This window comes from Wyeomyia smithii, chromosome 2, assembly GCF_029784165.1.
Source record: "Wyeomyia smithii strain HCP4-BCI-WySm-NY-G18 chromosome 2, ASM2978416v1, whole genome shotgun sequence".
Lineage (NCBI taxonomy): Eukaryota > Metazoa > Arthropoda > Insecta > Diptera > Culicidae > Wyeomyia > Wyeomyia smithii.
This window is the reverse complement of record NC_073695.1, coordinates 184,231,064-184,257,374: the sequence shown is the minus strand read 5'-3', so window position 1 is coordinate 184,257,374 and position 26,311 is coordinate 184,231,064. Positions and strand designations below refer to the sequence as shown.

The 26,311-nt window shown below is 39.9% G+C and overlaps 1 protein-coding gene across 8 annotated transcripts in view; it reads right to left on the bottom strand.

Moving 5' to 3' along the window:
* LOC129725953 (carboxypeptidase N subunit 2-like) overlaps positions 1-26,311 on the bottom strand; it is a 279,622-nt gene that overhangs the window by 106,662 nt on the left and 146,649 nt on the right. The window contains exon 1 of one of the 8 annotated variants that reach the window (XM_055682418.1): positions 24,264-24,393. The exons of the other annotated variants lie outside the window; for them this stretch is intronic. The gene's annotated coding sequence lies outside the window, so the exon portion shown is untranslated. Of the gene's footprint in view, positions 1-24,263; positions 24,394-26,311 lie in introns of those variants that run through there. 8 annotated transcript variants of the gene reach the window in all.

Below are 26,311 nucleotides of genomic sequence, written 5' to 3'. Positions count from 1 at the left end.
TCCAACAGCCTGACGTTCGCTTCAGGTGCTTTAAGCGGGGGCATAAGGCCCCATGTGTCCGGCTGCACGGCCGGCTACTAAACCGCAGGCTTGAGGGTGATACAATTAAACCTGAACCACTGCTATGCGGCGCAGCACTTGCTACACCAAGCAGTTGCTGAGTCGTTGTCGGACGTGGCCATCGTCTCGGACCTCCATCGCATCCCAACCGGAAACGGTAACTGGGTATCGGACAAGTCTGGGAAGACGGCCATATGCACGACCGGCAGGTCCCCGGTTCAGGAGATTGTGTCCACCTCCAGCGAGGGGTACGTGATAGCCAAAGTGGATGGAGTATTCTATTGCAGTTGCCATGCTCTGCCAACTTGGTCTACTGAAACGTTCGCACAGATGGTCGATCAAGCAAACGTGGAACTGACGGGCCTATGGCCGTTGGTGGTTGCGGGGGACTTCAACGCTTGGGCTGTCGAGTGAGGAAGTCGCTGTATAAACCAGAGGGGCCAGATTTTGTTGGAAGATTTGGCAAAGCTCAACTTAGACTTGGCTAACGTTGGCACGAAATGCACCACTAATCGGTTCGCTATGAGGTAGGCGTGCGGAAGTAAGCAGCGTGTAGGGCCAATGTTTCATCCTGCTACGGCTGGAAAACATTGCATTTCGATGCAGACGTTTTTGGGCAGGTCATTAGATGGAAGCACGAAGGGGGTGAACCACACCCGGGTGCGGACCATCTAAATTCGATGTTGTCATGGGCGTGCGACGTTACGATGCCTAGGTCTCGTCCGCCTAGAGAGGGTCGGCCACTGACATACTGGTGGAGCGAAACGACAGCAGACCTACGCAGTGCATGCCTTCGTGCAAGGTGGAGGATGCAACGCGCGCGTTTCGACGAGCAAAGAGAGGAACGCCGTGCCGCATTCAGATCCGCTAAGGAAAAGCTCAAGAGCGCAATCAGAGCCAGTAAACGAGCCTGTTTTGAACGACTGTGCGCCAGTGACAATTCAAACCCGTGGGGTGACGCCTAAAGGATCGTTATGACCAAGGCTAGAGGTGCGCTAGCTTCGGCTGAACAATCACCAGTGATGCTAGAAAAGATCATTCAGGGCCTCTTCCCAAGCCACGAGCCAAGTCTCTGGCCTCCGGCTGACGAGTCACCACCAACAGTGAGTGACGGCAGTCGTGCAGAGGCAGACGATGCGGTAAAGGTGACAGAAGATGAATTGATCGAGATCGCAAACTCCCTAAAGATAGGCAAGGCACCGGGACCAGATGGAATCCCGAACTTGGCCATCAAGACGGCAATTAAAGAAGCCCCCGGGTTGTTCAAGGCAGTCATGCAGAAATGCCTTGACGAATGCCTCTTCCCGGACGTGTGGAAGCGCCAGAGGCTGGTGCTGTTGCCGAAGGTCGGGAAACCACCAGGTAACCCATCGGCATACAGACCAATCTTCTTGCAGGACACGGCGGGCAAGGTGCTTGAGAGGGTAATCCTCGATAGACTGGTGAAATTCACAGAAGTTGAGAACGGTTTATCAAGCAACCAGTTCGGTTTTCGAAAAGGTAGGTCCACGGTGGATGCAATTCTCTCCATCACTAGAACGGCTGAGGTTGCAATCCAACGTAAAAGGAGGGGCATTTGTTATTGCGCGATCGTCACGCTCGACGTGAAGAACGTGTTTAACAGCGCCAGCTGGGACTCCATAGCCTTAGCGCTACAGAGCCTCAGAGTGCCGACGGTAATTCTGGGTAACTACTTTCAGAATCGAGTGCTAGTGTACAACACAAACGAGGCACAGTGGGGCAAATTGGTCCGTTGACGCGACAAAACCTTTAAACTCCCAAACCGTTATTTCCACAGTATTCATGTATTCGGCAATGTTGTTCACCATAAAAACATCTTCTTGAAAAATGTATTCAGGCAGCTTTAATTTTTTTTTCTACAGATGGCGCTGACATCTATCTTCTGTATAAATGATGCTAGCCATTTGGTTTATTCGGGAAAGTTGTTTATATCATCAATTGACATAAAGTTGTCGAACATATTACAACTGTAGGACTGCCCGTTAACGAAATAAAATTATTTTCATTATTCAGAAACTCAAAATTTCAGTAATGAATTATAGCTGGGACTTAAGTACATATGTTTCAATTTCTGATATATTAGAACTTTCGAGTCATCATGGAATGAATTATTGGAGGTTTTTAGTTGCCTTTGTATAGTTTTTTGCCAGCCTATGATGTGTCATCATTTTTTAAAAAGAATATCAAATATAATTTTAATGTTATTGTTTGTGACAATATATTTCATATAGGAACATTGTTTAATTGAAGATTAATTGATCATGTTTCCTTTCTAAGAACGGTCATCAAGGCCGCATCACAGATCGTTTATATTTTGCAGGGCACCAATCAACGGGAAACCATCGACGTGCCCCAGTTAGTTAGTAATTAACTAACTGGCCTGAAAAGGCTGCTCTGCTACCTGTAGAGATAAGTGCTAAAAAGCACGACTGGCCCTCTCCCTGAAGTAATGCCTAACGGTGGTCCCGGGGAGACCAAGGGCTTTAGCTGTTCAGCTTAAGGTTGCTCAGCATGGGTAAAAGCAGACACACACACACATACAGAAAATGCTCAGCTTGTCGAACTGAGTCGAGTGATATATGCCATTCGGCCATTTGGAGCACTCTTGATACCTTTAGTTTTGCCAATGATTGCCATACCTTTCTGGGAGAAATGCAAAAAGCTGAGCATTTACTAAACTGACGTGTTTCTGTACAGAAATTTCCAATAGCTTTTAGATTTCTATTGGTTAAACAAGGCAAGAAATTGTTTATTTTCTAACCCTCCAACAAAAGCGTCCTAGAAATATTTGAATAATAAACATATTTATTAGCTTACACTCATGGGCGCAACTAAGGAAAATTTCTAGGGGGGGGCTAGTCACTTAAAAAAGAGAAAAAAGAGTTAGAATATGCTTATTTAATAACGCTTAAAATAGTATCGTAAAAGCAGAAAAAAATCACTTCGGGTTAGAATCTCCGAAGATGTACTGAATATCTTGAACACATCGTCAACGCCAAGCTCTTTCAGCAACAATGATTCGATATTGAGGAGAGCTAGATTTGGTAAACGGCTGGGCAGTGCTTTTTAACAGTTCACCCGTACTAGTTAGAAGAAAATAGACCCCAGTGTGGTTAAAGGCATATTGCCCTATTCCTCCACGTGGTACCAACTGGGATACGAGCAACCAAGGAAAAACCGGTAAACCAGTGGGGTAGTTGTTCTCCTAGAGAGCAGCTTGTCTGCGCGTCTACCTCACAGGCTAGGGGCGGCTCAAACAGCGAATGATCCGGACCGGATGGTTGAACTATGTAATGCGGTGTCTCGCCAGCTACATCCATGGCGGCAGCTCCGTCGCGAGACTAGGTATCGCAGCCCTAGTGAGGCAGCATACTAAAATAAACATATTATGGAGAATCAAGAATTCAAAACGAACCGGAACAATTAGAAGCTCAGTACATGTAACAGTAGATCGCTTAACGACCCGGATGTCGACCGAATTCTGCTGGATCAGCTAGAACCCCGCCACTTCGACATCGTCGCGCTCCAGGAGCTTTGCCAGAAAGGAGAGAAGGTACGGTGGATTTGACGCCGCAAGGCACAGTACCACCAAAGCGGCAGGCAATCAGCGACAGGTTGTGTTTGTTGAGAATTAAGAGCCGGTTCCACAACTACACTATTCCCGATGTGCACTGCCCTCACGAAGGAAGACCTGATGCAGGGAAAGAAGCGTTCTACGCACAGCTGGAGAAACTCCACGATAGCTGCTCGCGTAGAGATATCAAGATCGTCGTTGGGGACATGAACGAAGATAGCCTTATATAAGCCGGTTATCGGCCCGCACAGCCAAAGTCACTTCTTTCCTCGACCAACGTACAGCAAAACAAATTGACCACGTTCTCAACGACGGCCCGTTCTTCTCAGACATTACAAACGTACGCACCAATCACCGTGATGATCGGACATGACCACTTCGATACAAAAAACTACAAAACCCTGATAACCGGTAGTCCTCTATGGAAGCCCTTTTGATATTTTCGAACAGAAGGTGCCTATCGGCGAACAGAAGGTGACTATCTACGGAGGAGCACAAGCGGGCGACGGATAATGGCTACAGCGCATGAACCATGAGTTACAATCGCTGCTTGGAGAGAACCCCATTGCACACCTGGCGAAAGACAATAGGTTGCGGTGAACCGGTCACATCTTAAGAATGCCGGACGACAACTATGTGAAATCACTTCTTTTCAGCAACCCTATCGGCACAAGAAATTAAGGGGCGCAGCGTGCATGATGGCACGACCAGATCGAAAGAGTCTTGCGAGTGATGAGACGTCTGGGGAACTGGTGAAACACAGCCCAAAACCGAGTAAACTGGCGACTTCTTGATACAGCACGAGTTACTACAGCTCTCGCCTGACTGGTAAAGTGAGTAAGAGAGCAAGGGTTGAGAATCGATCCTGGGTGCAGAACTAGTTCTTAGCCAATGAATGACGACATCTCAATTTGTGTTGATTTTGATGCTCTGATAAGTAGTATGGAATGTATATATATTGAATACAATCATTCTCTGGGAAATTCTAGGGGGGGCTAAACACGTTCTAAGGGGGGCTTCAGCGCCCCCTAGCCCCCCCGTAGTTGCGCCCATGCTTACACTACACATTAAAAATAAGCTCTTTGATGAAATATACCAATGGGCAACAAAACACAAAATGTTATCGGTGACCATATTCAAAAAAGAGGTTCAATAAATCTGACAAGAATTAAAATTGCATGTTGTAGTAAAAGATACTTGTTTTGCCAACAAGAAGTTTTCGGATCTACTATTCGCTCGGTAAGTTTAATTCTTTTGTTTAAGTCACGAAAAAATGTATTTAAGTTTCGACTATTACGTTGAAAAATATTACAAACTTTTTTGGCACCTTATCTTAGAGGCACTAGAAGCTATTTGAGACAAAGTATGCGACATGTAACAGTCAGACAGTCAAAATAATAAACAAAAACAAAAAACACGTGTAAATTCGTGGTGGTGATGTTATTTTTAGGCTACACAAATTAAGGTTTTTTCTATTGTAAAACAGTATTTTAATACGATTTTATCTATTGACAAATAACTAAAAAGAACATAGTTGCGCAGTGTTCAGAAACCAAAACCATTTCAATGATTTATCTGAAATTTTTAAGTGTTGGTACATCAGATAAATGTACGTGAAGTTTTGTGACCAACACTATCAAATTTCATATTTATTAGGAAAATGGTGCTAGCACAGACAAATAGACGTGCCACTCGATGACGATTTCATCGATTAGAAAAATAACGATTATTTTGAAATTTTGCCTAGTGGGCAATAATGCCGCTCGTGTCGCTATAAGCAAGCGTGACATTCTTTATCGAAGACAAAAACCGTCAGTGATGCCGCTGGTGTTGATTTAAGCAAGCGCGCACACCCATTAGCAAAGACAAAAGCCATTTTACGAAAATAAGTTAGTAGGCAATAAGCTCACATGGTGGCGCATGAGTGTAACGTTTCGAATAAGGACGAAGATTTTTAAGGATATGCGAGAAATACTTGTCTTTTTTTCAACTTCCACAATTGCGTTCACGATCCACCCTACCTGTTCTGACACCGTCTAGCCAGGCTCGTAAATGCGGTATCGCAAAGTAGGGTAAATGGAGTGTTTGTACAGCGGGCCTAGCAATCTCCTATTAACGTGCATCGAGTCGGGGGAACGAGTGCTGCTAATTCATTTAACTGTTTACCAGATCGAGATTGTTTGCTGCATATCAGTGGAATATGGAAATGGCTCATTACCAAATAGGCCTTGCACATATCGATTGAGGCTGTGAGTGGCAAAAATGTTTATATATATTGATTAGTGACGTGCTAATTGAGCGTTGTTCAAGTGGTTGGAAATAATTTTAATGAAGGACTTGCTGGTAAACATTTTACGCTTTGTATAATTACATTTATGGATGTTTTTTTGCCACAGAAAAAAAAGTAAGTGTAACTACTATAGATAATTCACTAGTCCAAAACCAAGAGAAAAGGGTCAGAACGAGAAAATTCATTTTCTTTTTAATGACCAGTGGAAGTCCTCCGCGAATAATTAAATTAAATGCCGCCATTAAACTCATCCGAGCTGTATGACGTCAACTTCTTCAATCGCGACCAAATTGTTTTGAGGCAGCAATTTAGCTGCTCGATACCGGTGGAGCTGTTCTCGCAATCATAACTTGGAAACGGCCCGACCAAAACTCGTCCCAAAATGAGTAGAACTTTTCATTATTTAGTTAAGTGAACCCACGGGGGCTATGTTTTCTGAAGGCATGTGTCATTCGGCCCGGTTTTGTGATGTACTTCCGGTGGTTTATTTTTTTCGCTCTTTTACTGCACACGGGTTTATGGCACCGGTTAGCCAGCAGGGGAGGCATCACTTGCGTCGCGCGAATGCTAAGGATGATTTTTATCGTTACCACCAGCGGCTGCTGGCTGCGAACGATAATCGGCAACGAGAGCGGGCTTTAGCCAATTTTGGAAGATTACTGTTCGACACAGGATAATGGCGGCGCTGTTGGGAATGTTGAAAATTATGTTATTTCTTACATTAATTCCCAGGTGAGTCCTGCTGTTTGTTTGTTGTTATTGTTCATTGTAGAGTGGATGCTGTGGGTAGAGAAATGTAAGATACTTCACTGTGTGCCATTTTGTGCCCTAGTAGCGTTGCGCTTATTTTCATCATTAATGAATATTACGACTTGGTTTGGTAATCATTAGTCCTCACTCGGTCTTTTTTTAACGTACTCTCAAGTACGTTTGTTTTTTACGCTTTTCGATCCGGATTGCATCCAAGTTGCGGTCTCGAACATACCTGAGGCTGTCAAAAGTTGAAAACAAACTGAAATCAGCTGATCGCAACTGTCTTGAGCATTGCCTTATTCACAGCGTTGCGGATAATTTTGTATGAGAAAAAAAGAGAGCAATATTTTTGCTTTGTTTTCTCGGTTTGCGCAAGCAGTCTGAGTGTTCTGAATGGGGATTTGTGAAGGTGCGAGCAGGTTTTAAAATCTGTTTCTTCGTCTAACGTGACATATTTGCGGCTTATTGTTTATTGCTTTCAGAGGAAAAAAAGCACAGTTGTAGACCTGAGTTTTCTTTCAGGAATTTTACGGAAACCTTTTTAAAAATCAAAAGCACTTATAAAAATCAGAGCACTTGTGAACACAAACAAAATACAGAAAAATACAGATTTTTCTACGGATGCATACAGATTTTTCAAAATAAAATCTGGCAGCTCTGAACATGACTGATAATTTTTTCTGAGTTTCAAAAGTAAAGTATTTACTCTTAGCCGGTAGGTACAGCTAGCTCATCGAGAAATTTGAAATTTGGCATACAAATTATATTTTCGTTGGACATAAAAAACAATTTTCAAAACATAAAGTTTTGAAACGTTTTAGGTAATACAATGAAAGATCCTTTTGTTCCATCATAAGCAATTAAGTGCTAATTGAAAAACCTAAATTAATCCACCTAGCAGTCAGACCCAGCCTTTCTCATTTAAACTTCTTATTTGTAAAAATAGATTTACATGAATGCTTAAATCTAATAAAGGTATATTCACTTTTTGGGTTCTAATATATTGATGTTGTTATTAAAGTATAAAATATGAAATTTAACGTAATGTTAGTGCTGAAGAAATAGCGAAATAAAAGAAATTGCTCTTAATTTCTAACAATTTAATCGTTTAAGCGTTCAGATAGTACGATACCATATTTAAATCATGTTGAGGCCATATTGCTCAAAGCAGGTATATTGTTGAATAGTCTTCATAATTCATAATTCATCAGTTAACCCTTAACTAGCCCGTTCATCTGAAATAAATATTGTTCAAATCGGTTGTGTAGTTTCTAAGATAATGAAGTTTCGTGATTTTCACATTTCGATACATTACAGACGAAGTTACAGTCCGATTACAGCAAAATTCAATAGGGTGTTATGAGGCAGCTAGACCTTTCATTTGATACAAATTCTGTGGAAATCGGGTCAACCATCTCTTAGTGAGTCCAAGTAGTTTTCGGAATATGTTTCTTTTCATAGCTGGATTTCACATTTTTAAAGTAAGTATTAATCCGTTTGCAAAAAAAAATCATTGGGGTCTTATGGGGCAACAAGACCTTCCATATGACACTGATTTTATGAAAATCGGTCCTGCCATCTCTGAGAAACATGAGTGAGATTAAATAGTCTCCAGAACACGTTTCTTTCCATAACCTCTGAACCACAAGTTCAATCTTCATAAAATTCAAAAGTTAAGGGTTTTTTAGGTCGCCCGTTCATTTGAAACCAATTTTGTTCAAATCGGTTGTGTAGTTTCCGAGATATTGATGTTTCGTGATTTTTACATTTTGATACATAACCTCTAGAAATCAGATTACAATAAAATTCAATAGGGTCTCATAGGGCAACTAGACCTTTCATTTGCAATTAATTTCATTGAAATAGGTTTAGCCATCTCTGAGATAATCGAGTGATATTGGGAGAGCGTCACACACACATACACATACACACACATGCAGAAAATGCTCAGCTCGTCGATCTGAGTCGAATGATTTACGACATTCGGCCCTTTTGAGCACGTTTATACCTTTAATTTTTGCAGTAATTGCTATATCTTTCTAGGAGAAAGGTAAAAAGTGATATGATAGATATGACTTTTAATTTCAACTTCAATCCCGAGCAAGGCCGTAAAAATTAAAATAGTACAATATCAAATTTGAATGATATTGAGGCCACATATTTTGATCGTAGCTATAGTTTCAAACAGCCTGCGGGTTACGTTTCTTTCTATAACTTTCAAACCACATGTTTAAACATTATGAAACTCATTTTTTAAGGGTTTAAAAGCCCATTATTTTTAGTTCAACTATGTTCATAGCTTCTGAGATATAAGAGCGTTTTTCACATTCTGACGCAGCACCAAAACTAAAAGTTTGATTACAATGAAATTCAATAGCAACCTAAGCGGCAAATAGATCTTTAATTTGACACCAAGATAGAAAGAATCGGTCAGACCATCTCTGGGAAAAGTGAGTGCGAAAAAAAGGTGCACATACACACGTACACACCCACACACAAACATATACTCTTATACATGCATATATGCAGAAAATGCTCGATTCGTCGAACTGAGTCGAGTAGTATATGACATTCGGCCATTTAGATCCCTTTTCTACCTTTTAATTAGCCAGTGATCGTTAGGAGATAGTCAATATTTTTACTTTCATTTTGTGATTTCACATTTTTATAATCAACGGACAAAGTTACAATCCGATTGCAATGAAATTCAATAGCAACCTATGGGGCAAATAGACCTTTCATTTGACACTAATTTTGTGAAAATCGGTTCAGCCATCTCTGAGAGTGAGTTTAAACAATATCAGGTTAACTTTTCTTTACATAACTTTTGATCCATATGTTCAATCATAACGAAATTTAAAAGTTAAGGGTTTTGGAGACAGCCCAATCATTTGAAACCCGTTTTATTGAAATCGGTTATGTGGTTTTTAAGATATTGATGTTTCGTGATTTTTACATTTTGATACATAACCTCTAAACTAAAAATCCGATTACAATGAAATTCAATACAATACACACATACATACATACATACAGAAAATGCTCAGTTCGTCGAAAGGGGTCGAGTGGCATATGCCATTCGGCCATTGGGACCACTTTTGTACCTTTGGTTTTTCCAGTGATTGCTATACCTTTCTAGGAGAAAGGCAAAAAAGTTAAATTTTCTATTCGATCGGCTTGGGAGATATCATCGACTTAATGGTATCGAGTTTCAAAACGATTAGCCGAAAAATTTGGAAGAATATTCTATTCCACGCTAAGTGCTACATCAATCAGACTCGACCTTCATCAATTTAGATAAAGTTTTGCACCTGTTTTCGGTGTACTCGGCTCGCTTTCAATGGAAGGGAAATTTTTTCAGCAGCATAATTTAGTATACAAGATTTAAAACAAATTAGGTAGTAGAAAACTCGTAAAAGGTGCTTTGGGTAATTCTGTTTCAGAAGAGAGTGGAAAAATATAAAATATGAGTGACCTTCGCAAAAACTATCATCTGATTATCACTTTAGTTTGCTTGACAGTGTTTCGAGTGTATCGTTCAAGTTTCAACTGTTTGCAATTGGCCAACTTTAATTCATTTTTTCATGACTTTATGTGAATCAGACAAAAATGCATATAAAATACACTCTCGCTGGCCTGATTAATTTTTTATGAATATTGCATTAAAATTCATGATTGAGGTCTCATAAATTTTAATACAATATTCATAAAAACCACTGATGATAACGGGTAATAGTACGAAGAATAAATTTTAGGAGTAATTTTATGTTAATGTAATAATATTTAGTTTTAAATATATACGCGAAACTTCGTAACGTAAAGTAGACCTTATTGATATTGTTTCGTTCATTTTTCAAATGTAATCGACTGTGGTTTGGCCAAATAGCACTCACTGCAGGTTTTTCCAGACCGAGGATGCAACTCAAAAACCAGAACCTGATTTCAGACGCCTATTTGAAATCCAGGATGGTGACATTCGGCTTTGGGGCAACCGCCTGGAATGGTTAATTATCATCTAATAGAGTAGTGAGGGCAAAAGTACGCACCTAATTGTTTTTGCAACAGAACTATTGAAAAATAAGTATCATAAAATTCGGTTTTGTTCCCAAGTGGTACATGAACATTTTGTCTTCAAGTGTATTACCAGAGTTTTTCAAATTTTGTTTATAGTATGAGAATTTCACTTTTTTAAAAACATACTCATATGCGAACTTTTACCCAGCATGCGGGGCAAAAGTACGCAGTTTACGAGGCAAAAGTTCGCACTGTATGACCTGTGTATATATCATACTATCCTTACTTGAGGCAATTGTTTTTTGATAGTTTTGCACTAATTCTTATTAGCTGCCTTAGAGCGGTGCCCCGAAACAATTTTCTTATTTCCGGAAATTCGGTTTGCTGGGGATATATTCCGAATCTTAGAAACTTTATGAATATTTAAACATAATCTTGCAATTATTGGTTCAAAGGTCATAAAATTACTTCCACAGGCAGGGGTTTGGGCGTTTTAGTGATGTGCCACGAAAATGGACTTTCCGGAATAGTTTCCACTTGGGTTTCTAGAGGTATTAGAAACAAATTCATATAGATTCCTAAATAGCGATTTCCGGTTTCCGAAAACACAACCATAAATGGTTGAATACCACCCAATATGGGTATTTCCAGAATCGAATTGATGCTCTGAGAACCAAACTCAACTTCAGATGCTATTTTTTAATTAAAGATGGTGACTTCCGGTTTGCGGCAAACAGTAAAATTTGACTAAATATGGGGTGGTATTATGAGTTATTTCGGAATCAAAATGATGCCAAGAGACCTTAAAACGATCCCAGACGCCATCTTGAATTCCAAGATGGTTACCTCCAGTTTCCGGAACACAACCAAATAGGGCCGAATACCAATATGTGTATTTCAGAAATCGGGATGATGCGCAGACAACCAGAAATCAACTTCAAACGCGATTTTCAAATTCAAGATGGTGACTTCTGGTTTCTGGAAAACATCCAAAATTGACAAAATATCATTCATATGAGTACTTTTGAAATCGGAATGATGCGAAGAGACCTGAACACGACTCCAGGCGAATCGGAAGTTACCATCTAGAATTTGAAAATGGCGTCTGAAGTCGATCCGGTCTCAGAGCGTCATTTTAATTCCAGAAATACATATATTGGGGGGTACTCGACTATTTTGGGTTGTTTCCTAGAAACCAGCAGGCGACATTTTGGAATCCAAGGTGGCGTCTGGGGTCATTTAATGGTATCAAAGCATCATCCCGATGCAAAAATACCCATATTACCTGGTATTCGGCCACATTTTGTTGTTTTTCAGAAACCGGAAGTCACCTCTTGGAATCCAAAATGGTGTCTAGGGTCGTTATTCAGTCTCTGGACATCATCTCGATTACGGAAATGCACATATTGGGGGGTATTTGACCATCTTAGGTTGTTTTCTAGAAACCCGCCATCTTGAAATTCAAAGTGGCGTCCGGGGCATTTCCGATCTGTGGGCACCATTCCGGTTGCGAAAATAAATATTAAATGGTCATTGTTTCCATGGCTTCTAGAGCCCCAATCTATCCCGGAAAGACTATGTTGAAAGCATATCAACAAAACCATTAGGCACATTGAGAGTATACAAGCCAAGTGCATCAAATATACGAGATGTTTATATCCTCTCATTAAAAGGAATTCTAAACTTTGTTTAAAAAACAAACTTTTGATTTACAAACAAATTTTTAGACCAGCAATGCTTTATGCAGTACCGATCTGGTCAAGTTGCTGTTCAACAAGGAAGAAAACGCTCCAAAGGATTCAGAATAAAATTCTGAAAATGATTTTGAAGCGTCCTCCTTGGTTTGGCACACTCGAATTACATAGACTTACTGGTGTTGAACCATTAGAAACTATGTCAAATAAAATTATTTACAATTTTCGACAAAAATCGTTGCAATCCTCAATTGCTACGATAAGCTCTCTTTAAAGCCAATAAGTTAGCAATTAAGTTAGTTATAAATTTACTTCCCCTTTTCTGACAAGTAGGTTTAAATCCCTACGAATGATAAGTCCTAATTGCGAGAGCAAACAAATCCTAGCAATTAAAATTACAAATTTCAAACAGTGTTGTGAAGTCACCATTTGTGATTGGACACATATACTCATTATTTACTAATATTTATCATAAATACTTAAGCTACTAACAAATCCCCCTTTTAAAAAAAAAAAAAAACAAAACCATTAGAATGGTTGTAAGATTCTATTAAAAAAATCATAAAACCATAATATTCTTCAGTTTCGGACCATATCCGCGTATCACTAATTATACTTGAATAATTTCTGTACAAAAACAGTCTTGTTGAACACATTTTTTCATTACGGTTAATGGCACTTAGTCCGTACTTTTGCCCCGCGGCTTATGCGTACTTTTACCCAGCAACGAGTTTTCAACTGGTTTGAATTTTATGATAAACACCAAAATATTTTTGGCAAAACAAATTCACTATACAAACCACAATTGTACAAGAGTTTTTTGGGTTCTTTTGTTATCGAGTTTCTGCAGTTTTCAAATAGGTCAATCATAGTTCCCAAAACTAAGAAAATTAGATCAAAACAGCTCAAAACACAACTTTCCTCATAGCTTCGCGCCAATTAAACGGAATCTTATGTGTTTAGATGTGTGATTAACTTATGTTATAATACAGCGAATTCATAAAATGTTGCCAGTTTATTTTGCTCGTAAGTTTCGAAAAGGCCAATGCGTACTTTTACCCCGTGCTTACTTTTGCCCCTTACTATGTATTCTACATATGTGTATTTTTGGAACAGAGATGATGCCCAGAAGCCAGAAATCCAGGATGGCAACTACCGGTTTTAGGGAAATAGTGTCAAATCAAATATTACCCGATAAAGCCAAGGAGCCAAATTTAGACTCCAAGCGCCATTCTACGTCGTCCGTGTGTACTCCACCGTAGATAGTCCGCAGCACCTTCCGTTCGAAAACTCCAAGAGCGTTAAGGACCTCCGTGAGAATCGTTGTTGTCTAGATTTCGTAGAAGACTCCCGGTCTTAACAGGGTTTTGTACAGCGTCAACTTCGTGCGTAGTCGCACCCGACCCGATACGCGAGCTCGTCGACCATCTCAAGCTCATGGCCGTCTACAGAGACTTGAGTTGGGAGACTGATGTTGTTCTCCTTGGAGTCTCTCGCTCGCATGTATTTCTTTTCGACGCAATTATTCGCAGTCCGATTCGTCCGGCTTCGGCTTTCAGTCTGGTGTAAGTTTCCTCCGCCATCGTAAAGGTACGTGTTATGATGTCAAAGTCATCCGCGGAATCCAGAAGCTGAGCCGACCTTGTAAAAATCGTGCCCGTTCTGTCGATGCCCGCCCTCCGGATCACACTCTCAAAGGCGATGTTAAACAGCAAACAGGAAAGTCCATCACCTTGTCTTAACCCTCTGCGCGATTCAAAGGAGCTCGAGAGTATCCCCGGAACACGCCTTGATCATGATCTGCCATAATTGTTTTCGTTCGACTGTATCATAGGCCGCCGTGAAGTCGGTGAAGATGTGATATGTGGGCACGTAGTACTCGCCACATTTCTGTAAGATCTGTCGGATTGAGAAGATCTAGTTTGTGGTGGCAAGGCCGGCTTGGTACTGGTGCACGAACTTCCTGGTTAAAGGTGATAGACGATGGAACAGGATCTGTAAGAGTATTTTGTAGGCGGCATTGATAAGCGAGATACCGCGGTAGTTGCGGCATTCCAGCTTGTCGCCTTTCTTGTAGAGTGGGCAGACGATTCCCTCGATCCGCTCGTCTGGTAATTTTTCTTCCTCTCAAATACTGGAAATAGCCCATTGCATCGATCAGCTTCCCGATCTCATAAAGAACTTGATGAAAATCTGGTACTCGGTCATCTGTTCTGGTGCACCTGTCGACCACCTCGCTGGCATTCGTGAGTGGGTTCCCATCCGCGTCCCACCACTGGCACGGTACAGCTGCTCCAACTCCTCGTGTCCATGACCCTCTTGCTGGCGCTTCTATTTTTGCATCAAACTACATCATAAAATCGTACGAAGAAGCCAAGGCAAGAACAAATTGTTACGAGCAGAAGTACGGGATACAGCAGACCTTCGGGCATATCTTAGATAAATGGTTCTGGTCGTAGTGAGTATTCAGTCGATGATGTGAAAGAGGAGCTCCAAGATTAAACATATGAAGAGTGCCCAAAATATGATACAAATATCGTCTTCAAGAAGTAAGCTCATAGGTTGGATGGGAATATGTCTTTCATTCTGCTATTTATGGACACAGCCTCCTTGCTACTAGTAATGAGAATGACCTGAGGCTGGTGAACTTCGCCGCAGCCAGGTGATCTGCAGCACATACTTTGCACGGAAGTATATCCGGAAACACACATGATAACACCCTAATGGTGAAGCCTGCTTTTAGATCAATAACGACTGTACATCGATGACGTCTGAGAAATGCCGACTGTCAACCAGAATGACAGTCGGGATTTATCGGACGTCATTGATGTATACAGTCCTTACGAGGTACCAACGTCGATTCTGATCACCATTTCGTGATAGAAACGATTCGAACAAAGCAGAGGAGGGGACGGCCTCACAACCGCACTTTTCGAATCCGGGAGTGAGCAGCTGTTGCGTGCAACCCATCAGCTATCTAGGTATAACATTTCTCAATTCTGATTATAAGATTCTATTTTGCATCCCGTTTCATAGCAGTTGCAGGAAGCCTTTGTTGGAGAGTACCAGAGCGGTTTCCAACGAACCAAATGTTTGCCTTTCGTCAAACCCTTGACAAGTACAAAGAAGTAAACATGCAGGTTCATAATCTATTTATAGACTTAGCAACGACGCACGGTTGATGATGATGAAGATGGTCCCACCTCATACCCCTACATCGGTTTGAGCTGGACGATTTATCTATATGAGATATTTTTAAAAACATGCAATGTAACTAGTTGGCAAACAAATAACGGACTGGTTATTAATTTCAGACATAGTAACCCTTCAAATGAATACCAATAATTAAAAAAAAAAATTGACGGATTTCCAATCCAAGGCTCATCCAGAACGTTTCCTACCCGAAAATTATCTGGACTTGATTAGGAACTGAACCTAATGTTTAAGAGCGTGTACTAATCAGAATTGGTTCTAGATAACGATCTAGAACTACGAGAGAGATCCAATGATACTATAGTTCTCGATAACGAGCTCTACAGATCACAGGCAAACTCAAGCCTTTTCAGTTTTCGCTCCAAACCCTATTTTAAATTGTGAAAACAGATGAATTGTTAAAAAGAAAGTAAAATAATTTAGAAAATATCACAAGCCAAAAAGCAATCTGTCAACCCGATATGCTTTTTGTTTCCATTTCAGGGGTTTAAACCTGATGTACTCATATCAAGATTGTCTATGTCAGTCTCCGCGCGCGTGACTCAAACATGTGTAGCCGACTCTTTTTTTTTACTCTACTATTTATTATTATATAACTATATTCAAACAAAAAATCCATCATCATTAATGAACATAATAACTTAATGTACCAAATAAATTTAAAAAAAAATATTTCAATTTTACAATCTTCTTTATAAATTTACAAAAAATCTATGCTGTCTACAAAACAGACTTTATGTGTGAAATACAAAGCCGTTTAAACTCTGCCATTGTTGCTGCACGTTTTACTTGCCTGGGCATCGAATTGAAAAAGTTTATTCCTTTGTACCAGAGAGTTCTGTGATCTTCCAAAAAGAAAATTTGGTGTTCTGGCATCTTTCGCGTTTCTAGTGTTGTACCTGTGCAAATCTCTTCCTCTATCAATCCGGTCACACAAATATCGAGGCAACATATTATTAAAAATTTTATATAGAAACACCATTGTCAAAAAATATACTCTTTGCTTCACAGAAAGCCATCGCAATGCGTCCAGCATAAATCTCGAGGAAGTGTATCTATTACATTTTAATATTAATCGCATAATTCTATTTTGTAAACGTTGCAATCTCAATATTTGCGTATTGTTTGCCAGGAATAAAATGGATGAGCAGAAATCTATATGTGGTGAAATAATTGACTTGTACAACTGAATTTTACTTCTAATAGTCAATTCATCCTTTAACCGGCACAAGACACCGTATTTTCTGGCGACATTATCAATGTGAGACTTAAAAGTTAATCTGTCATCAATGATTACTCCAAGATACTTTATTTCATTTACGCGATCAATCGTCTCACCATCAATTTCAATATTTACGTCTAGTCTGGAGTTGGCTGAAGAAATTATCAAGTGCCTTGTTTTACTAATGTTTAACTTTAGTAGCTTAAATTTTAACCAATTCGCTAGATAATGTAAATCTTGGTTTAGAAGTGCTACAACATCAAGCGGATGCTTCGCTGCAATGAACAGAACAGTGTCATCAGCGAATAAATTAATATCACAGGACCGTAAAACTCGCTTCAAGTCATTAATGTAAATAATGAATAAAATGGGCCCTAGCCCTAGCAATGGAATCCGAATCAAAATCGTTAAAACGAGTCTTCTGAGTTCTAGCACACAAATAGCTTTCAAACCATTTGTATGCTGTCCCTACGATACCAAAGCGCTCCAATGTTTGTAACAATAAGGACCTATAAATTGTTTCAAAAGCGCGTTTTAGATCCAATAACACCGCAAAAATAATTTCTTTAGCCTCGATTTTTTCTTTCCATTTTGCTAACACCAGATTCAAAGCAGACTCACAAGAGTGACCCTCTCGATAACCTGATTGCTCTGGGATTAGCAAGTTATTACTATTCAAATAATTCATCAGCTGGCCTTTTACAACAAGTTCTAATATTTTCTCTAATGTGTGCAACATGTTAATGGGATGGAACTCTTCGGCTTTATTCGTCCCAGTAATCTTGGGGATAGGAACCACAAGAGATTCCTTCCAAACTTCAGGCACGTGCCCCGTTTGTAATGATTCATTAACAAGGTCGTGTCCAATAACATAAAAGCAATCTTGTATTACTTTTGCGTTGACATTGTCGATACCAGCCGATCTTTCCAAAGAAAAACAAATATCTTTCAACCCTGCAAAAGTAATAGGATGAAAACCATCAAAGCTACAGTTATTATTGATCGGCTGTATTATCTCGTCCGGTTCATTGACCAAATCAATGCTTTGATTGATCGATTGAACACTATCAACGAAATAATTGTTGAATTTCTCTGCTATTACTCGCGCTGATTGTTCTCTCAAACCGTCAAATGTTATGGATTGCGGAAAACGATATTTATTTTTCATTAATGTTTTTAATATTTTCCATAACTCTTTGCTGTTATTTTGATGTTGATCGATCTTCCTCTGTATATATTCACAACGGGCCTTTTTCAAGGCGCGTGAATATAAATTACGCGCGACAGTGTACCTATTCCAATCATTGTTATCGTTACTTCGGCAAAATTGTTTGTACTTTTTATCTCTTTTACGTTTTAAACGTAAAAGATCCAAAGAGTACCAGCTGTTCGATTAATCCGAATCAATGTATTTTTCAAAAACTAGACTACTGGTACACTCTTTCAGCGTATTGGTTAGAACAGCTGCTTTATTATTCAAATCACCAGTTATTGGGAGAAAATCCAAGCTTCTCAAAACAAGCTGAGACAATGCCTGCTTTGAATATCTATTCCAGCAATTAATTTTTACCTTTTCATCACGGTTTCGATCATTCTTTATCAAAACACAAATTGCCTCATGGTCTGAAATTTTACAATCGGCCTCTGTAACAGAATGAACGTTGTCAAAATTGGCAAACACGTGATCAATTAATGTACGCGAATGTCTGGAAATTCTCGTAAATTCTGAAACCGTTTGTGTTAAATTGTAAAAGTTAGCTAACTGCTTCAATTGATTCGAATTCGGATCATTTAACCAATCAATATTGAAATCACCAGCAAAGGTTTAGTTGAGCGCAACGAGCTATAGTAAATAATCCCTGAACATGGTCCCCCAACAAAACTCATTAAGCTGATTCGTGCCACTCTTGACGGTTTTTCATCATGCGTTCGGGCTCTTAAACCTGTTGTTCAACCTTTTCTTGGAGGGTGTAGTACGAAAACTGGCGTGTAAAGAAGCGGCAGTAAGATTTCAAAGTCTCGTATGTTTCTTAGCTTTGTGGATGATATTGATATTGTCAGTGTGTTAACCCCACAGCAGACTCACCATTAACACTACTAACTACTACAAAGTACATGCTGGCAGAGAGCGTGAAACTGCGTCAAATCTCGGTACTAAAATTGTGATAGATAAGGGTATCTATGGAGTGGGCGACGAGTTTGTTGACCCAGTTAATTCCGCCCGAAATTTGGGCTCTACAGGACGGCCATGAGTATTGGTCCACAAAATGTTCCGACTGGCAAGCACTTAGTGTCTACGACAGACTACTGTGGCCTGACCACTTGGCACGAATGTCGGAGAAGCATTCAGCAAAGTTAATTATCAGCTAATTTTGGATGTGGAAAAGTACAGTTTCGCAGGCTTGTTATTCTCCTCAATATGTGGAACATTCAGAGAGAAAACTCACCGCTCCCCTTTTTGCCCAGCACGAGCGCTGCGTGCAGCACTTGTTACCCCCACACTTCTCTCTTCTACTTTGTGCTATGTTTCTGCCACTCGCAGATAAAAATACATGCTTACACCACAGCTGAGCGAAACAAGAGTTGTGAATCACTCTAGTGAGAGTACACCGAAGTAGGGGTACTGGGGGTAAGCCCGGCACTGAGGGTAAGACCGCCACCCCTAGGATTTTACTAGAAAACGCTAATTAGCTGTGTTTTGGAGTATGTGAAGTGTTGGTATTTAATATTTTAGACATTTTAAGACTCATCGAAGCCACCGTGAAACGTCAAACGTCAAAATAATTGACAAAACATACGCTACTGCAGCTGATGCGTAAACGGATGTAATTTTTCGTGAGTGGAACTTAAGCTTTTATTCATTTGAAAAGACTAAAATAATTTTTCGTTGCTCTACAATTTATTGCCTGTATTGTTAGCAATCACAGGAATTCGATCTGAGGTAAATGGAAGCGATAAATTTGTAGAAATACTCTTTTTAAAAAAATGTGTGCTGTCGGGGTATGATCGTCACCCAATGAGTGGGGTAAGCCCGACATGGTTTGAGGCTAGTTGGATGTTACTGACACAAATTTCTCATCTATTACCGATGTCTCGCTGATAAATTAATAAATTAATCGACTTAGAACCATGCACTCAATCTCTTCTGTGATTTATGAGTGATTCCAAGGGTTATTGGACGTGCCAAATGTACTGAATCAAGTCACAAAACTGACGGCTTTCCCGGTGGTATTTGAATTATGCTCCGGTGTGGTCAATGTGATCCTGGCTTCAATGAAACTAGTTAATAATATGATTTAAAGTGCCACATGATAGGCTTGCCGAGTATCAAATTCTTTCATTGTTTATACATAATGTTCACTGGAACTTGTTCCGGCAATCTGCCCAGAACCAGCTAACCGACAACAACCAAATTCAACAGTAATATACAGAAATGTAAGATCTCTCATTCGGCGGTTTCCGAATTCAAATTGGTTCAGTTAATTCGAGTTGATTCATGAACAAACTTAGGTGCCGGTGTTACCCCCAAGGGGTGCCGGTTTCACTCGCACTGATTGCTAAACGTCGTTTTTATCTTAGCTTAGCTTAGCTTAGCTTAGCTTTACTGACTGCACATATCAATGGTTGCACTCCGTGATTGATCCGAATCAGTAAAATTGCACAGTGAATCAAATCAATGGGGTTGGGAGTTGCCGACCATTCTCATTGTACAAGTTTTAGTGACTCAATACTTTGAAGGATCAATAACGACGCCAGCCACGTCCTTGCAAACAGGTGGGAAGAGGGAAGGGGTGTTAGTGTAACCCTTGCTATTTGGAGACCGTGTTTACCTCTGCATCTCCACAAAGGTCACAGGAAGGAGGTTTTTGTTAGTAGGGAAGGGCTCGTTGGATCAGGATTCACTTTGATAAGTGATGCGATCATACATGTAACTCCTACCCGTCTCTATTTAGCTATTTTCGGTTTTTTGTATATTCAGCCGACCGACTAGAGGAGCACAATTAGCTTATTTATATTTAGTACTGGTTTAGACCAAGAGACAATTCTGCGCGTGAAGTTGGCTCATTGGGAAGGTGAACGAAGTATCTTTTATGTCAAACATCGGGAATATTCAGGAGCGACGCGCGCGTAAGCCATTCAACATGTTTAAACACTTGTTGATGTCTAATCCCGTATACTCTCAAGAAAGCGAACGCACTTCAGAAGACGCGATTCTTTGATAGGTATACATTGCGTAATTATTAGATCAATCACGATATTTATCAATCGAACTCGATTAGCGACACGCTTATATAAAAGCAACGAGCAGCAATCTTCGGCTGAGTGGTCATACCAAGATTGAGCTTATCCCGCATCTCTATTCTGCGACGGAGAGAATGGTTTGTGTAATTATGTCTCCGTGGCAAGTGATGAAATCGAATGATGATTCGCGCGAGGCTCGCGTGTTACGAATACCAACGGTGTGTATCTTTCTTATCAACCTCGCGATCTTATGCGAATGAAGCGCGCGAAAATAATTACCTATACGAAGCATCGATGTATTAGATTAAACGTATATTACCAAACTCAAATACCTGCAAGGAAGCAAGCGCACTTCAGTAGAGGTATACATCGCGATGCTAAAGTTACTGAACGAACGAAATCTACTCTGAATCGCAACGTGCTGTAATAGAACCAACGAGCGGGAAATCACAACACACCGAAAATCCCGGGCCGAAGACTTGTTTACATCGGGGCATTATGAACGACATCTCTATTCCCTCTTACCGACGCAGACGCGCAGGGACACGGAGTTTCGCGCTGACACCTACTGAGCATAAAAAAACGGCAAAGTTTCATGCATTCAAAGCTCGAGAATTTATAAAAATGCAAATATGCATATCAAACACGACAGTTCCAAGTTGATTTATAAAATGCCAAAACAATTGCAATCAAGAGTTAGTTGCCCTGCCGACCGACAAGAATTCAACGTGATTAAATAAAATTGTTTCAACATTTATTCAAAAGCTCGAAGAATCATAAATGAATAAACAAAGACACTTATTTAATATAAAAACTGGCAAATTTCCATGCAATCATAGCTCAAAAACTGAAAAAAAGAAAATATGCTCATGAAACTAGACAGAGGTCTGAGATTATTACCAAAATGCCAAAGCAATCCCATTCAAAATTTAGTAGTCATGAGCTATTTTCACGCCGACTAACAAGATTTAAACATTATTGAATAAAAAAAATTTCAAGTGTTTCAACATTTGTCCAAAAGCTAGGAAAATCATAAAAATAATATGGTTAACTATGGTTAAATGACCGTAACCGATCAGAACTCTTCATGACAGACGAAGCACTTAGATATTTGTCGCGTGTGAATGATAGATGATCAAACGTTTATGCGTAGCATATGAATACAGTAAAACCTCCGACACGCTGAACCGCATTCGAGTTATTTTTGTTTTTCAACTATATCAAGAAGTTCAATTTACTACCCCATGAAAACTAAAAAATCTGTATTATTTCCAGAAAATCTGGAATCTGTATGCAGATATCTGTATGAAAAATACGCAAGAAATCTGTATAAAAGCAGATAAATCTATATATGTGGCATCACTGGTCACAACTGGAATGATCTGCTATAATTTAGAGCCAAACTGCATCGCCCGAAGGCAAACAACGCCACCAATAGCTGTCAAACACAAGTGCGTGACGTCACCGTGCGATGGTCTATTTGCTGAACACATATTCTCATGTCAGCCTACTGCAAGTTGATGCAACGTAAAAAAAAAATCATGAACACATGAACGCGCCACCCAACACACACAGCAAGTGATCGAGAGAGGAAGAATCAGAAAATCGGCATCTTCGAAGGTGCCTCTGCGGTCATAAGCAGGACCATGCTATCGCTGTCAAATCTTATATATTTGCAGTGTACCCAACATCTCAATGGTCCGCTGACACTAGCGGTACCCGGAAAATGGGCAGTTTACTCTAAAGGGAAGAATTTTCGAGCAACTGCTCCATATGTTGGCCCTATCTATTGATGACAAAATAAAACTAAAAGCGATCAAATTAATCAATTTGATCACGTAATGTGTATGGAACGGTATTAAATAAGTGAACTGTTATTTATACTGTTTATTTTTAATTCACAGGCTGTAGTATAAACACAAAAAATGTGTAAAAACTTTTGTTCTACATACATGTACACATGTACACAAATGCCGCCATATTGCTAACGATGTTCGATACATGATTTCTAGTAGATGTCATCCTCCTGGTCATAAGCAGCACCAAAGGCAGAAAAAAACCAATTCTCTCTCGCTCACATCCCGTTCAAATCGAATGGAAGACAAGCTTTGTGCGTTAACATAGGTAGTCACAATTTCACTCTGATCCCGTTTCAAACCCGACGTGAAATATCACCCGAAACCAATAATTAGCTTCTGTTTCCTGTCTCTCCAGTTGCATTTTGCGAGCCAGCAGCAGGAACAACTAATGCAAGAAAGCTTTGCACTTTGCTGCGCGCAAAGCTCAGCGGAAGATAAAAAAACATACATAATCCCAATCGATGTCAGTGGAGAGGACGTGTTGAACCGCATTCCGTCTTAACGGTTTCCACTCTCTTTTCACTAACACTACCGTTCAATTGGTAAAAATGAAAACGTACACGAACGGCGAACTCTATCTTCTGTGCCAATTTACACTGCATAATCACTCCCATTTTTAATCTTCTAATTTTCACTCCACTTTAACTAAATTGTATCTTACACACGCGACACCCGATATACTTGAAATTTTACAACTTTTCATGACCTCTAGTGCGAAAATACACGTGAATTTTATGAGAAATTTACGGCCGCTCAGAGCCGCTCTTGCAAAAGAGCCGTTTCGCCCACCTTTACTCTCTGGAGAGATATTTCAGATTTTACCGCGGTAATTTTTGCAAGATCCTCAGATAAATAAAATTCGCTAACCTTCAGGTAAGTACGTCTCCTGCGCGTTAGTGATTCTCTGAGGAGAAACGACTAGCCTGCCGTTTTGATTGACAATTGATTTTGGATTCAACTGAGACGAAAATGAAAAAAACAACATGATAAAAAACTGAGGAGATAAAAATTGAAATAATTTCTAAAAATTTAAATCATTTTCATTACCGGATCATATTTTCTAGCATGATTATGGCGTGACTTTGTTGCGTGAATTTTTTTTTTTTTTCATTTATCGTATCTAATATCGAGTATCGAGTGGGTTTAAAATCTGCGTGGTTCCGAAAAGCACGTAGCGTGTGAGTTACACGACGTAACACTACACAGTTTCCATTACACACTAACCTATTTGCATAAGCCATGTAAATGCAAAAATTAGTGCTCATGCAATACGCTGGCAGTACAGCACACAGAATAACTATAATAAATTAAAGTAAAATACCTCGTCGTACGGAAGCCTGCCGGGAAACACTTTCCAAGCATTTTGGCGAAATTACCGGTTGGTTGCATTCTGTCGCAGTTGCACGTGCACGCTTCGGTAAAGATTCAAGCCTCCAGTGAGTACCACACCAGCTAGCGTTACAGTAAAATGTAAACTAAATTACATTTTAATTAATACCTGCCTCCACGGAATTGTGGCGCAACAACGTTCTTCGTTCATTAGCGGTGGCGTGTGCGACATTTGGGCTGCCAAGCAAAGCGGTAGAGTATTAGGTGAGGTTTCCGATTCCTTCTCTATTCCGTTGCTGTTCGGCGGAGAAGTCCTTCGGCAAATAGGATCACAGGCTCGGTTCACTGTTGCCGCCGCTAGGCGTCGGAGAAAACGAGCTCGTCGTTCGTTTAGTAAAGAGGGCCCTGTGGCACCTGCGAGCTGGGAAAATAGTCCGGCACATACACACAAAACGAACATGCGATTGCCAACATTTACAGAGCTAAGAGCTCCTCCATCGGGGTGTGCATTGGTACTTGTCGCACCATATGTTTGCGCTACTAATTCATATATCTGCTTAACCAACCATCGAAAAGTAATTTGATGTCCATTCGCTCGAATGTGAGGTGATCGTGCAGGTTGTACCGGCTGCACTGGGTGGGGGTGGGTGGTGTTCCAAGAAGGGTACAATAGAACCAGAAAATCCGCTTGCAGTAAGGTGATTTCAAATGGGACCGGAGAGAATGTAAAGGCGACGATTTGGAACGAGGAATGTTTTCAGCTTGTAAGTTTTTAAGTGTTAATTACATTATTCTTTCTTCTGGGTACTAATTGGTTCCCTGTGTTTTTAATTTGCAGCGAAGAATGATGGTAACGATTTTGAACAATTAAGGGGAAGGGAGTGAATGAAGTAATGTTTTTCGACGAAATACATTTGTTGAATTTGAAAAAGCTTCATTGCTAACTCATTAAGCATTTGGTAATCGTTTAATTACATTCTAGTTCATTTTTATAAGCCCACGTGATGCACAGACTTCTTTTTGACAATGTAATCAAACAGTTTTTTCATTCATATTGGAGTGTATCAATTATGAAAAAAATGTTCAAAATTATCAAGCAAGCTATCAATACTTCCATTTTTTCAAGTAATCTGCAGTGACGAGAAAAGTTCAATTGGGATAATGCAGCATCCATACAAGCATGAGAAATGCATTTATGCCCAACAACTAGATTTGTTGTGATGGCTTACTTGCTTTAGAGACTTAGATGTTCTTAAAAATATCAAAGTCTGTTTATTGGAAAATGAGAAATCTGTTCTGAAAAATTCCCGAATTAATCGGGTGTTTATTTAAAATAGTCGAGTAGCAAGGAGATTGATCGAATTTAAAAATAGTCTTATGAAAACTGCAAAACCTAAAACTTTTATACTTAGATCCTAGAAATCAATAAATGATTTTGTGAACTAAACGGACTTGAATGTAGAAATTGAAAGAGGTCATTTAGGGATGCATGATTGAATAGCTCGTTCAATGGGAAATTCTCTGCGTCAACTCTCGAAATGCGGAAGTAAATCGAATTCTACAAAAATTAAACCAACATAATTTCTCAAAACCTCCACTGTGGTGTTCGAGTGCGTTATAAAAAGGATCTCCTCTTTCAGTGTACATGAAAATCCACGTACAGCGTTGAGTGCATCTCATAAAATTCTCATCAAAGAGACTGTTTTCCGGTTGAAAATCATACTTTTTTCCATGCACCGAGCGTAAATCAGATTGCAGCAGCATCAATTTGTTTATATCCTCTGCTTTCGCTGTCTAGGTTTATTTCTGTTTCATTTATTCCATGCAGAGTTATCGTACCGAGGGTTCTGTAAAAGCTGCTTTATATCCAGTTTCTATATCGTGTTCATCTATTCATGCGGGATATAAAATTTAGCTCGCAGCCTCTCGAGTTTGAACTGTGCCAGTGACGGAAATGTTGAATGTGCAAAAAAAATCATGATATCACTTATAAATGTGGACACCATAGCGGTAATTTGGTAGTTCCTCTTCGACATAGTA